This window comes from Calliphora vicina, chromosome 4, assembly GCF_958450345.1.
Source record: "Calliphora vicina chromosome 4, idCalVici1.1, whole genome shotgun sequence".
In the NCBI taxonomy this organism is placed as follows: Eukaryota; Metazoa; Arthropoda; class Insecta; order Diptera; family Calliphoridae; genus Calliphora; species Calliphora vicina.
The window spans coordinates 89,867,502-89,882,415 of NC_088783.1; the positions used below are offsets into that span (position 1 = coordinate 89,867,502).

A 14,914-nucleotide genomic window follows, 5' to 3' on the forward strand; every position below is an offset into this window, starting at 1 on the left:
GGCTTTCTTTTGAGCAAAAAAAAAAATTAAAAAAGGGCCCATATTGGAAAAAAATTTTGATTTTGCAAAAAAAAATTAAAAAATTGTATGTCTTGCGTTACAAAATATTTATTTTGATAGATATCCCACTCGCATCCCACTAAGGGACTAAAAATATCTTAAAGGAATGGACCTAAGCTTTCTTTTGACTACAAAAAAATTTAAAAAAAAGGGCCCATTTGGAAAAAAAATCGTATTTGCAAAAAAAAAAGTCAAAAATTGTAAGTCTTGAGTTAAAAAATATTTATTTTGATAGATATCCCACTCGCATCCCACTAAGCGACCAAAAGGGTCTTCAAGGATAATATCTAAGCTTTTGTTTGACCTAAAAAAAAAGATTAAAAAAGGGTCCATTTTGAAAAAAAAAAGTCAACAAAGTTTTTGATTTTGCAAAAAAAGTCAAAAATTTTATGTTTTGAGTTACAAAATATTTATTTTGATAGATATCCCACTCGCATCCCACTAAGCGACCAAGTAGGCGTTCAAGGAAAATATCTAAACTTTATTTTAAGAAAAAAAAAAAAAAAAAAAAAAAGGACGTATTTTAAAAAAAAGTCAAAAAAGTTTTTGATTTCGGAAAAAAAATATTAAAAATTTTTTATTTTTTTTTTTAAATATTTTTTTTCGAAAGATCGAAGAAATAGCTATCTATACTATTTGGGACACATTTTGCTAAGAACAATAGGTAATAAGTTACATGGATAAGAAAAAACCCCTGTTTGACCAAATTGTCAAAATTTTACCTACTATAACTCAGAGAGTTCTCGACCGATGTTGTTGAAAAATTGTGTCTGAGTTACTATCCAATAGAGCTAACCTTGGTGCAAATTCCATCCCGATCGGAAGACATCGATTTCAAAAGTTGGTTCACTTGACATGAAATGCCCCATATATATATTAGGCCGGGTCGATTTGTACGGAGGATCAAAAAGTAAAAAATCGTATAGCAGAAACGTAATCTACGGAAAATTCTAAGAAAGTTTCCCCACGAAACCATAGGTCTAAAATCAAATCCTATCTTGCGCATTTCGTATTTTATCTAATAAAAAAAAAAACTATTAAAAAAAATATATGTACATTAAGTTCGTTTGTTACCAGGTCACGTCATTTGTTTTTCGGGTATCATCATTTTTCTGAAGGTTTTTGCGCAAATAAAAATAATGGCGGCCTTTTTGTTGGAAAATTTTCACTCCTTGTGGCGGTTCAACGCACCTAATGACGCGCATTTGAGCACATTTTTCTGTAGAGCAAAAACGGTTGAATATATTGCAAATCTGATTTCACCAGTCGTCTCTGCATCAAAAATTAATACAATTGATGCTTTTTGAATCCTTAAAAATAGTTCCAAAAACCCACAACAGGGTGCGCAAATTTCATAACCAAAATAAAAAAAGTATTTTAGATTTTTTAAATATACACGATGAAAGGGCATTTTAAGCTTATCAAAATGGTACCAATATTTTCTTGTATTAATTTTTGATTCAGAATCGACTGGTGAAATCAGATTTGCAATATATTACACCGTTTTTTCTCTACAGAAAAATGTGCTCAAAATACACGTCTTTAGGTGTGTTGAACCATCACCAGGAGTGAAAATTTCCAAAAAAAAAAGGACGCCATTATTTTTTACGTTATTTTATTTACGCAGAAACCTTCAAAAACATTATGATACCCGCAAATCAAATTTTTAAAATTAATTCTAATGTACATATGTATACTGAGATATCATTGGATAAAAGACGAAATGCACAAGATAGGATTTGATTTTAGACCTATGGTTTCTTGGGGAGAATTTCATGGAATTTTGCGTAGATTGCGTTTATGCTATACGATTTTTCGTTAAAAAAATCGACCCACCCTAATATATATATATATATATATTAGCGGTATTCACAATGTAGAGTATTTGGCCTGATAATGTAGTAAAAGAGCACAATATCAAAAAATAAAAACAAAATACATTAGAAATTGAAATGTTTGTCAATAAATAGCTTTTCTGCTTTTTTACTAGGCCAAGTACCCTACATTGTGAATACCGCACATATATTTTTAATTAAAATACAATTTTTACTTGATGTTGAATCATATATTCAAAGTATTTTTCATTCACCTACAACTACTCTCCCTCTAAAATATTTATTCTCGATAAATTAACCCTTTCAGACATTTTGTCCAATATATTGGACATTTGGATTTTTCCTTTTAAAGTCATGTAGCGTTGACGCAATTGGATAGATTTTTACAGTTAATAGCGTTATCAAAAGAGTGTTTACTAGATTGTATATATATGTGATTTAAACATCTAATTTTTCATTGGTTTTGGTTAAATTAAGTTATTTTCATAAGTACGTCAGCGTTCTATAAGAATGTGTTAGACATAGTAATATTCGGTGCTTTTTTAAAATGATATTTTAAGCTCTAAAAAAGCGTGTAAGTATTAATTGAGTATTAGTTTAGATATTTGTGTATTAATTGCAATTAATTACATTAATTTTTTAAATTTTATTTATGAGATACATGTCATTTAAGAAAATTCTCCCAATATATTTGACTTCATCTGGCAGGCACGTGTGATTTACCTGTAATTTGACTTCATATTCTTAATTAGCAGCCTCAAATTAGCATACACTGAAATTTTCAGTTTTTTATCTCAACTAATTCTATTTAATGTCTGAAAGGGTTAAAAGAAACTGTTGTTCGTTTAGTATTACTGGTATGTATGTTTGAATTAATGTGTTTTCAGTTAATACTGTATACAATCGATCGATATATATATAGATATATATATATATATATATATATATATATATATATATACAAACATACATACCAGTAATACTAAACGAACAACAGAGTTTCTTTTAACCCTTTCAGACATTAAATAGAATTATATATATATATATATATATCTATACTTACCAACTAGTATAAGGAAACGTATTGCTAGTTCTCTATTAATGTCGATTTTGTTGTATGGTATGGAGGTATGTAGTGGAACTAACTCTGTGATACTAAAACGTCTATATCTAACGTTTAATCGTATTGTTAGATATGTATACAGATTGCGGGTTAGGGAGCATGTATCAGAATTTGTTTTAATATTTATTGGCTTTACATTTGGAAACTTGATTCATTCAAGAATTTTGTTATTATTTTACAAGATTATCAGGAGAAATTGTCCGAAATATATCGCTGATAACTTTAAATTTTCTAGATCATTGAGGAATCCACGGATAATATTTTCTCAGATTGCCTCTGCTGTATATGAAAGATCATTTCAAGTGAGGGTATCTAGAGTATGGAATACTAGGGAATTAAAATCTTTTTCTTATTCTGATGAAACTTTAAAAAAAACTAATTAATTATTTGAAAGAACATAATTCTTAACTATGTAATTATTAAATATATTCTTTTCCATTAACAACTTTGTTATCGCTACATTTTAAAAGTATTATTATTATTTTGTATTAATTTATATTAAAAATTTTTATATATTACTAGCTGTCTCGGCAAACGTTGTTCTGCCATACAAATTATTTCTAGTGAATATTTGGGTTCCATACATAATTTCATAAAAATCGGCAGAGCCGTTTCGTTCTGTTTGAATTATTTGGATATTTTGCTAATATAAAAATACTTAAATCGCGATTAAAAAATGTGTAAATTTGGGGTTATATGTATAAAACAAATGCGAAAAAAAAGTTTTTGGGAAAAAAATGGAAACAATTTTTCTGGATAGGGACCCCCTAATGACCTAGCAGTATGAAATATACTTTACGACCTATTCTCATACCTACCAAACATACATACAAAATTTCATAAAAATCGGTTGAGCCGTTTCGGAGGAGTTCTAACACTAACATTGTGACACGAGATTTTTATATATTAGATTTTGTCATAATTAAAATCATTTTTATAATTTTAAATGTATTATTGTTGTTGAGTAGAATATAAGCCATATTTGGCCCAATGGGCTTGGTTTTGAATTTAAATAAATAATAATAAAAAAATATGCGGTATGTGCCACACCAAAGTCATCATTCTTTGATACCGTCTCATTCGCGCTGGTACAAGAAACAGCAAAGATAATTTCAAAGCCCCAGGTGTGTAATGTGCGGAAAATCGAGGTTGTCGCTGAAAATGATAGAAGTATGGTCAACGAATTAAAGGAATTAATAGAGGCAGTTTTAAAGCCATTAAGTAAGAGACAAACTAAAGCCAAAGTTAAATGTTATAACTGTGGAAAAATGAGTCACATTCAGCGAAACTGCAGAGCACCAATAAACTGCAGAGCACCAATCAGATATGTTTCAGCATCAAGAAATAACCAGCTGGCGAATCATCAAGCATTACAGGAGCCACCTTTAAAGCGAGCTTGCACTGAGGGACAGGATCTGACATCCACACCTGATGGCCCTACCATCTCCATATCAGTACTGCAGCAGGAAAATAACAATATTACTGCTAGTGGGTACATCAACGGTCGGAAGCACACCCTTACTATGGACACGGGAGCGTCGCAGTCTATATATATATATATATATATATATATACAGTATCGGCCATAACTAAAGCACCCCCTCAGTGAATTTTTTTCATATTATATTTTATTTTATAAAAACAAAGTTTTAAATTTCGATTATGTATTATTTTGATTTGTTAATATGTTTACTATTGATAAACAAATACGTTTAAAGTTAATCTTTCCATAAGTGGTAACATAAAATCAAAAAATATTTTAAGGTAGAAAATTAAACGGACAAAACTAAAGCACCCCTTGATGGATATAATATGGCACTAATTTTAATTACTATTTTGTTGCAAATCCTTTGCATTGGATGACACAAGCACATCACTTAGGCATAGAAAATATTAAGTTTTGTATCTTGTCTTGCAATATTCCTTCCCAGACTATTTTAACGGCTTGGAATAAATCGTGAAAATTTCCGATCCTTATTTCGGCAATTTTCACGTTTTATTTTCATATTAACAATATCCCTCAAGTTCTCAATAGGATTGATATTGGGAGATTGAGGAGTCCAATGAATAACTTGAATTTTATTGCTCTGTAGCCAAGTCTTACAAATTTTGGAGGTGTGCTTAGGATCTTTATCCTGTTGGAAGCTCCCTTTAAGTGGCATCTCTTCACTGGCATAAGGCAACATTACATCTTTCATTATATCACGGTACATGGAATGATCAATAATCCCATTAATTTTATGAATTGGCCCAATTCCTTGACCAGAAAAGACACCCCAGACCATTACATTGCCTCCTCCATGTTTAGTTGTTCCTTTGCAATACTTAGGATTCAGTCTTTCTCCTTTTGGTCTGCGTACACGCCTTATTCCATCGGAACTTTTTAAGTTGTATTTGGATTAATCAGTAAACAGTACTGTCTTCCATTTTTGGACGCTCTAGCCGATGTGCGCTTTGGCAAACTCCAGTCTAGCTTTCTTGTTCTTAGCTGATATAATGGGTTTTTTTGCTGGTCGTCAACTGTATAATCCGACTTCTACTGCTCTTCAACGGATTGTTCTTTCGCTAACGCATAATCTTATACTTGTTCATACTTGATTAGATTATGCTATAGGATATTTTTGAATTGCTCTTTTGATCAAGGAATCATAATATCGTGTTTTTTTCGTGGACGTCCTCCAGAATGCACCGTTGATATGCGACCAGTCTGCATAAACTTTGAAATGAGCCTGAAAAAAACTGATCTGTTAATTGAAAATTATTTACTCAATTCATGTCGTGATAAACCCGTCTTCCAGTCTTCAATAACTTTAATTTTAAATTCACTGGAGTACTTTTTCCATGCCATTGTTTTTATTACAATAAACTGAATAAAACTTAAATTATACACACTACGCCTTCCTTTATTTTTATCTTCTGGAATTTTAAATCCATTCGTTGTCAGTCCCGTCAATTCACAATGCAAATATACAGTAGCGTAGTCAAATTTTAAAACATCTTATAAGGGGGTGCTTTTGTTTTGTCCGTTGCGTTTTGTGTGTTTATACGATTTATCATTTTAAATTAATTGTTCATAAAATTATCTTTTACGTAATGAATGTTATATGAACATTAACAATATAAGTTAATAAAATATATACAAATCAGAATTCAAATAAGTATTTTTTATCAAAAAAATTATGTTTTGAAAAAATCTATAGAGGGGGTGCTTTAGTTATGGCCAATACTGTATATATATATATATATATATATCAACTTTGAAATATTTCTTGATCTTTTCGATTACTCTATAGGCCCTTCATATGGTTGTTGCAAGATCTCTTTTGAATTACACACACAAATACATATTTGTGCATCACAACCTATATTGGAATTGTTGTGATGATTTAAATTAGATCTTAAGTTTTAAAATGGGTTTTTAATTTATATAAAATATCTAATGCATCAAAATCTCCAGTAGGTGTTAATATATCTCCAGGTAACCGTAAATGTTTACCATAAACAATTTCTGCATGAGTAGCTTGTAGATCTTCTTTAAATACTGAACGAATACCTAGTAAAGCAATTGGAAGTTCGTCGTACCAAGTTGTTGATTTACCTTTAGTCATTAATGTTGCTTTAAGCTGCCTATGAAATTGTTCAACCATGCCGTTATATTGAGGATGATATGGAGAAGTGTTAGTTTAAAACATCTCAATTATTGTTGATATGTAATGATGTTCCCGGTCCAACAATATCTAAATGTATATCTTCGAATCTTCCTTTAGGTAGCTGAATTTTGACCACTGGTGATTTAGTGTGTCTAATTATATTTGATTTTTACAGTTAAGACATGCTTTTGAGCAGACGTGAAGTTGTGTGCTCATTAGGGTTGCCCTTAATAAACGAAAGTTGGATTTTGACGATTCTCACCCCCCGGTTTGGTGAACATTAGTAAAAAAATTATCCTGGAAAAATAGTAGGTAAATCGGTTGGGGATAAGACGTGCCGCAAGCCCTCTGAAGTTTTGAGATGCATTTACAAGGGGAAAAAATGCATTTTTTTCAGTTTTTTTAAAAATTTTGCCATTAAAAAATTACTTTTGTAATTTAATTTAAAAGAATCGAAATGTGTACGTAATTGTCGTTCTAATGAGACATAAAAAACAGAAATTGGTCAAAAAATGTTAAAGTTATTAACAATTCGCCAGGCCATTAACGTGACTCAGGCCACTAGAACAAGAAATGTAGGAACAAAATTAATATATTTTGATAAATATTAAAATAAAAGCTCATTTTTACTTAAAATATGTCCATATATATTTGTAAATGAGTTTTTGTCTTCGTAGGATACCGTTAACCTATTCTTAGGTATGAACAAAAAAATACAATTTTTTTAACGGCAGTTTCAAAACTCCATTTTCAAATTTTTAAAAATTTTGTTAAACAAATTTCAGAATTTTTCGATCATCTCATTGGGATTTATTAAGAATATAATAGGGAATAAAAATGTGGAAAAATTATGAAAATATCTCTTATAGTTTTTCCGTACCTGCGATTTAAATTTTGAAATTTTCGAGAAAAACCAATTATTTGGAAATTTTTTGGCGAATGTGCTCTATTTCCTTACTCTTATGAACTTGAAGCAAAACTTATTCAGAATATTATAGTCCAGATAATTCTAAATATACTCTGAAACTTTTACTAAAATCGGAAAACGTTAACCCTTAAATCGTGAAGGTCAAAGGTCAAATTTTTCAATATTTGGAATTTCTCTTGGAGAGATTTCGAAATGTTCGAAATGTTGTATATTTTTGGGCCGATTTTGATGAAATTTAACAAAAATATAACACAAAGCCTAGTATTTACAAAAACATCAGAAAAATTTAAATTAACCCTATATAGCACTTGGGGTTAAAATGACCCCAAATTTCTAGAACCATAAAAAAAATTATGATTTTAAAAGTTTGGGCTAATTTTAACCACAAGTGCCATTAAGCGTTAATTTCCATTCTTGTGCTGTTATTATAAACCCTAGAGTTTATGTTATATGTTTCTTAAGTTTCATCAAAATCGGACCAAAAGTATATAACATTCGCTATCTCTCCATGAAAAATTCCAAATATTGAAAAATTTGACCTTTGACCTTCACGATTTAAAGGTTAACGTCTTCCGATTTTAGTAAAAGTTTCAGAGTATATTTAGAATTATCTGGACTATAATATTCTGAATAAGTTTTGCTTCAAGTTCATAAGAGTAAGGAAATAGAGCACATTCGCCTAAAAATTGCCAAATAATTGGTTTTTCTCGAAAATTTCAAAATTTAAATCGCAGGTACGGAAAAACTATAAGAGATATTTTCATAATTTTTTCACATTTTTATTCCCTATTGTGTTGACAATAAATCCCAATGAGATGATGAAAAAATTCTGAAATTTGTTTAACAAAATTTTTAAAAATTTGAAAATGGAGTTTTGAAACTGCCGTTAAAAAAATTTAATTTTTTTGTTCATACCTAAGAATAGGTTAACGGTATCCTACGAAGACAAAAACTCATATACAAGTAAATATGGACATATTTTAAATAAAAATGAGCTTTTATTTTAATATTTATCAAAATATGTTAATTTTGTTCCTACATTTTTTGTTCTAGTGGCCTGAGACACGTTAATGGCCTGGCGATTTTTTAATAACTTTAACATTTTTTGACCAATTTCTGTTTTTTATGTCTCATTAGAACGACAATTACGTACACATTTCGATTATTTTAAATTAAATTGCAAAAGTAATTTTTTAATGGCAAAATTTTTACAAAAACTGAAAAAATGCATTTTTCCCCTTGTAAATGCATCTCATAACTTCAGAGGGCTTGCGGCACGTCTTATCCCCAACCGATTTACCTAAAATTTTTTCAGGATGATTTTTTTACTAATGTTCACCAAACTGGAGGGTGAGAATGGCCAAAATCCCACTTTCGTTTATTAAGGGCCACCCTAGTGCTCATATTTGGCCAAAAATAGCGTTCTATTATTCACTTGCTTGTAGCTGTGGTACCTGGATGTGAAATATATTGTCCATTTTTATATACAATTTTTCGCGAATTAAATATTTAATGTAGAACACAAGTTCCTTTTTCATCTTCCTTGGAAGTAATAATTTGCGAAACAAAAAACTTATCAAAAAACCTCACTTTAGCATCAGTTTATGTACCACAATCAGTGAAAGCCAAACAATTTGAAATTGAGATGAAAAATTACTAATCTTTCTAGACACCAAACAAAATGTTATACTTGGCGGTGACTTCAATGCGAGATCTCAATCTTTTGGCGACTCTATCAATTCTCCACGCGGAAATTCTATCAGGGCATTGATTGATGACTCAGGATTTCATCCTCTCAACGATGGAAACATCACCTTTAAGGCATCACTTGTAGATCCCCACTGTCATGGATCAGTACTCGATTTAACATTCACCAATACCTTTCTCAATATGGAATGGAATGTCATGCAGTCAACCATTGCACTATAGGTTAAATGACTACTTTTTCTGTGCTAAATTAATAACGACTACAAAATCATGGTATTCAAACCAAAACCAAAACCTTAGAATTCTTCTTATAGAAAGTAAGAATAATTCTATTAAAAAAATTGAATTTAACCCACTGACGACCAAAAATTAACCCATTTACAATCATTAATGCAAACTTAATACATTAATTTATTTTAATTATACTAAAACTTTTAGTAATTGCTTAAATCTAATTCATTTTGTAAATTTAAATCAAAAAGGTCCTCTTCGCTTTCATTAATTTCATTGTTTTGGTGGCTAATGTGTAATTCGTCCATGAATTACTTCTGGTAGAAGTGTGGAACGTTTCCGACTTTGTAAGCGCCTATCTAAAAATTATGTGAAAATTAATGGATCTGAGGTACAGCTTAATATTAATATTAATTCGGAGCTTAAAAAATATGTCTTCTCCGCTTCATTACAGTGTGTTTTTGCATCTCAAAAATTTTTCAACAATATGAAGTAAAATAGATTGCAAAGAAACTTTGGCAAGAGTCTCATTTGCTTTTAAAATTTCAATAATTTATATTCGTGTGTGATTTTCGGATGTGGGTTATATGGCATCTATGACCAATTATGGACCGATCGTCATGAAATTAGGTCGTGTGATTATTTTCTTTATGAGAGTTGAATTTTCTGTAGAATTTTATGTGCATACCAAAATTTTTAAGAGATTTATGCACGTTAAAGTTATTTTCGGAAGCGATCATTATATGGGAGCTATGACTAATTAAGGACCGATCATCATAAAATTAACTGACAAAATTTGTGTAGATACCTACATAAATTAAACATTTATGACCGATAAAGTCCAATTACGTGAGGAAATTTGTATGGGGGCTAGGTGGTATAATGGACCGATTTCACCCAATTTAAATAAGCTTCGTCCTTGGGCCGAAAAAATTATATGTACCATATTAAGGTTGGTGTCAGACTAATATTCTTGGACATTACAAACATCTGCACAAACGCATAATACCCTCCCCACTATGGTGGTGTAGGATATAAAAAATGCATTGCTTGGGTTATATGCTTCTCCACTTCATCTGAAAATATGTTTACTTCAATTTTGTCCACTACATGTTTGAAAACGGCATACAATTTTTCTTTTTTTGAATTTTCGTTAAGCCAAATTTCAAACAATAACCTAAAAAAGATAGTATTATTCGAAAACGGCTAAAATGGCTATTATATGTAAATGAAAATTGTTTTATAACATTTCAATATATTCATTTCTGATTTCATTTAATCTGCCGAACTTTGCCGAAATTTTAAAAGCTTCCACGAAGTTACACTTTGAAAACAATCGCAGCACTTTTAAGGTTATGTTAAAAAAGTGTATTTATTTCAAGCAAGTTAAACAATTTTATCACATTTTTTAACAAAAAACATTACTTACTTAGTTTATTGTTCTCCATTTTCACTTTCTTGTTTATAACTCGAGAAATTATTTAAACATTGAAAGCAATACAGGCTTTTCAACAAAATGTATTAAGTAATTACGATGCAATGTCTTTGACTGCGTGTTGTCAAATGGAATTTAATATTTACCAAAAACAAAAAGCTGACTTAGCTAATTTGGAGTATTGGTTACAAAATGGCATTAAAGAATGCCCAATATTTGCATTTGAAAAATTGGACTTTAGCACAGTTTTGGTAGCCGTTTAACCTATAGTGCATTGGAGGTAGCCACCATTACCCAATACATATAAACATCAACAACAATAAACCAAACAACAAATTCTTTCTTTCCAAAAGAAAACTTTTAAAGGACATTGGAAATTCATCATTCCTTCCCAATTTCGACCACATAGAATTGGAAATGAATACGTTAATCTCAAATTCTAAAATCCAAATTCAGGAAAATTCCTCGAGAACTCCTAAATATTGGTGGAATCAGTCTGTTGACAAATCCTTCCGGCTAAAGACTGTGGCACAACAAAAATTTAAGAAGATTAAAAATTCTCAAAATGCTTTAAATTTAGCACAAGCTATTAAACAATTTCAAAAGGATGTTAAAATTGCTAAAAGAAAATCATTTGTAGAAAAAACTGAAGAACTTAACAATATACCTGGTACTAAGTCCTTTTTTAGGTTCATAAATGCATGTAGATCTTCTTCTAGTCATAACACACACTCAAAATGGAACCCTAACAACAACCTAGCATTTCTGGAACATCTCAAGGGTCAAGTACCTGATAATGCAACCTGCCAAATAACGTTACCCAATTTTACTATGGATGATCCCTTCACAAATGCTGAACTCTTAGCTGTCTTACTTGAGAAGTCTCTCAACAACTGCCAAACACTCTCTATTGTTGGCTTTCAACAATCTGTGGAAACAGTGTGTAATTCGTGACTCCTGGAGAAAAATTCGCATCGTTCCCATTCCAAAGGTGAATAAGGACTTGGATAATTTCACAAATTTTCGACCTATCGCACTAATATCTGTATTAGTGAAAACCATCAACCTAATGCTTAAGGAGAGAATTGCCACCTTCTTGTCCGAGAATAACATACTTCCAATGAGATCTTATGCATATCACAAGCACCGGTCTGCTTCGTGTTGTATTAATGATCTTTTACATGCAATTACCGTCGCAAAGGAAGCCAACTGCAAGGTTACTCTTGTTACACTTGACATATCAAGGGCATATGACTGTGTGAAACTTGATACTCTACATGCAACTCTTGGTGAACTCAACATGCCACTTCATTGGATATCTTGGATCTATGAATTCCTCCGCCATCGTGTACTTATTCTTGGCAATAGCAAAATTGACATTTTTAATGGCCTACCACAGGGCAGCTGCTTGAGTCCACTCCTGTTTAACATCTATACTTTAAAATTACACCAAATTGCTGATGAGGACACACAAATTTTTCAATTTGCTGATGATTTTGTTATTATGTCCACTCACCGTGATTTTGATACCTCTGTTCATCGTCTGCAAAACAAACTAAACCTTTTTCATGATATCTCTAAATCGCTTAATCTCCATATAAATTATCAAAAAACTGCTCTCTATATATGGCTAAAGGTACTAAGCGCAATGTTTCAGTTTTCTTTAACAACAATCCAATAATGAATGTCAACTGTTTCAAATTTTTGAGCAGATATATTAGAAATAGTTTATCGCTCAAGGAACATTACGATTCTGTTGTCGAAAAATCCAAAGCTGCTTGTAATGCTATCAAAATGGTTACTTCCTTTAAAGGTGGTCTGATACCAAACATTGCGATAAATCTCTCCAAGTCCCTTGTCTTTTCGAAGACTGAATATGCAAGATCCTCGACGGCTCATGCTCCCAGGTATATAAATAAAAAAATAATGACGCTTCAAAATAACATGCTTCGCAGGAGTCTGGGTCTTAATCCATCAACGCCTACGCACATCATTAATGCCTTATCTCTCACACTACCACCTTCTCTGAGAGCTCTCTACTTAGCCGCTAAGGAACTTTTAAAAATGAAAATGTTTAATCCCGACTCGTACCGCCTCATTGCCCAAAACCCAACAAGAAAATCAAGTCTAAGCCACACTTATCTACTCTTCGAAAACACCTGTACGGACATTACACCATGGTGTCTGCAAAGATCTCCATATCCCTAAACAACTTTCCTTCATCAAAAAACAACACCCCTATTGAGGTCATAAGATCGTTTTTCTGTGAAAAAATACATCATCTTAAAAGCGAAGGATACGCAATTTTTGCCACTGATGCCTCTGTGATGCCTGACAGCACTGGCTGCGCAGTGTGTAAATTTCCTGCAACCACAACTTTATGTTTAGAATTCCCAACAAAGTTTGCTCTTTAACTGGAGAACTCTACGCAATTGACAAGGCGATCGATATCATCATAGAAGATGGCTATTCCCAATCAGCAATTTTTACTGACAGCAAAAATGCGTGCCTATTACTCAGACACAACACTTCCTTCAATTTTCTTGTTTCAAAAATCATAAAAAAGATTGAAAATTCTAATCTAAATTCCATTCTATTCATCTGGACACCAGCACATGTCGGTATACCTCCCAACGAACTGGCGGATTACTTTGCTAAGCATGCCGCCTCCGTTGGCTGCATTATAAGACCTCAGCTCTCCCTAAAGGATGCTTATGCGGAAATTTATAAACTCCTTTGGAATCAATGGGACATGGAATATAAAACTCAACAATCTGGATGGTGCTTCCATGAACTGTTCCAAGAATTGCCGAAATCTCACTGGTTCAGTAATCTTTCGCCATCTCAAATTAAAATTATCAACAGACTTTTAACTGGTCATACATTCAACAAGCCATACCTCAAAATGATTGGATCAATAGCCTCAGATCTATGCGAAATTTGTAATGTAATTGACGATGATAATCATGCAATTTTTCATTGCACCAAATTCAATTATCAAAGGCAAGGGTTTGCCTTCTTCAGTAACTACAATAGTCTAATGGATTTGCTGAAAAACAAGAAACTCACTCTATACAAAGAGCTTTTAAGCTTTATAAACATATGTGATATTGAATTGTAATCACATTAAATACTCTTCACACAATACCAGCTGTATTCTACACTTTTGGAATTATCCTCAGGCGAATCTAATTTTGGTTTTCCACGCAATAATTATAAATCTAAATTTTGCTGCTATATACTATTCTAAACCGTCAGACTCAAATAAATACAACTATGTTTTTTTTTACTGTCATTAAGTATGTATAATGTCAAGTATTGACACAAACAGCACTGGCATATAAGCACACTTACTTGCTTAGCCAAAGTACACACAAAACCCAAAAAAAAAAAGAAGAAAAATGCAAATGGTTCTGAAATGCCGTAGAAAAACACCACAAATTACCACATTTGAAGCATCTAAAGTTAAGGTAAATTCATTATTGAAATGATTCAATAAAACACGTGATGCAAATGATTCCTTACTACGGTCATATTAATTGAGGACTTCTTTAGTCCATTACAAGTTCTTTCATTTCTTTTTTAATGTACTGGTAATTATAGCATGAATGTACTCGTGGTATTTTATTTTATTTATTTATTTAATTTATTATAATTAAAATTACAACAAATCTTAAAGCTAAAGTACTAGCAACTAAGGCTATCGGCTTTTGTTCATTAAAAAGGAATAATTATGTACATATATACAGATGCTAATGATTAAATTTGTTTATGTAAAGATATATTTTGTAAAAAACTAAAGACTGCGTTAATGTTATTATCGGATGGAGTTATTAGCAAGTTATTAATATTAGATGAGTTACAGATTGCATAACGTAGGTTAGTAAGAGCTGGACAGTCAACTAGGATGTGAGGTATGGTTAAAGGTGAGTTGTTACAGAATGT

The 14,914-nt window shown here is 31.4% G+C and overlaps 1 protein-coding gene across 1 annotated transcript in view; it reads right to left on the bottom strand.

Annotated features, from left to right (window-relative positions):
- Positions 1–14,914, bottom strand: part of LOC135957487 (zinc finger CCCH domain-containing protein 18) — a 119,854-nt gene that overhangs the window by 84,597 nt on the left and 20,343 nt on the right. The window lies entirely within an intron of this gene.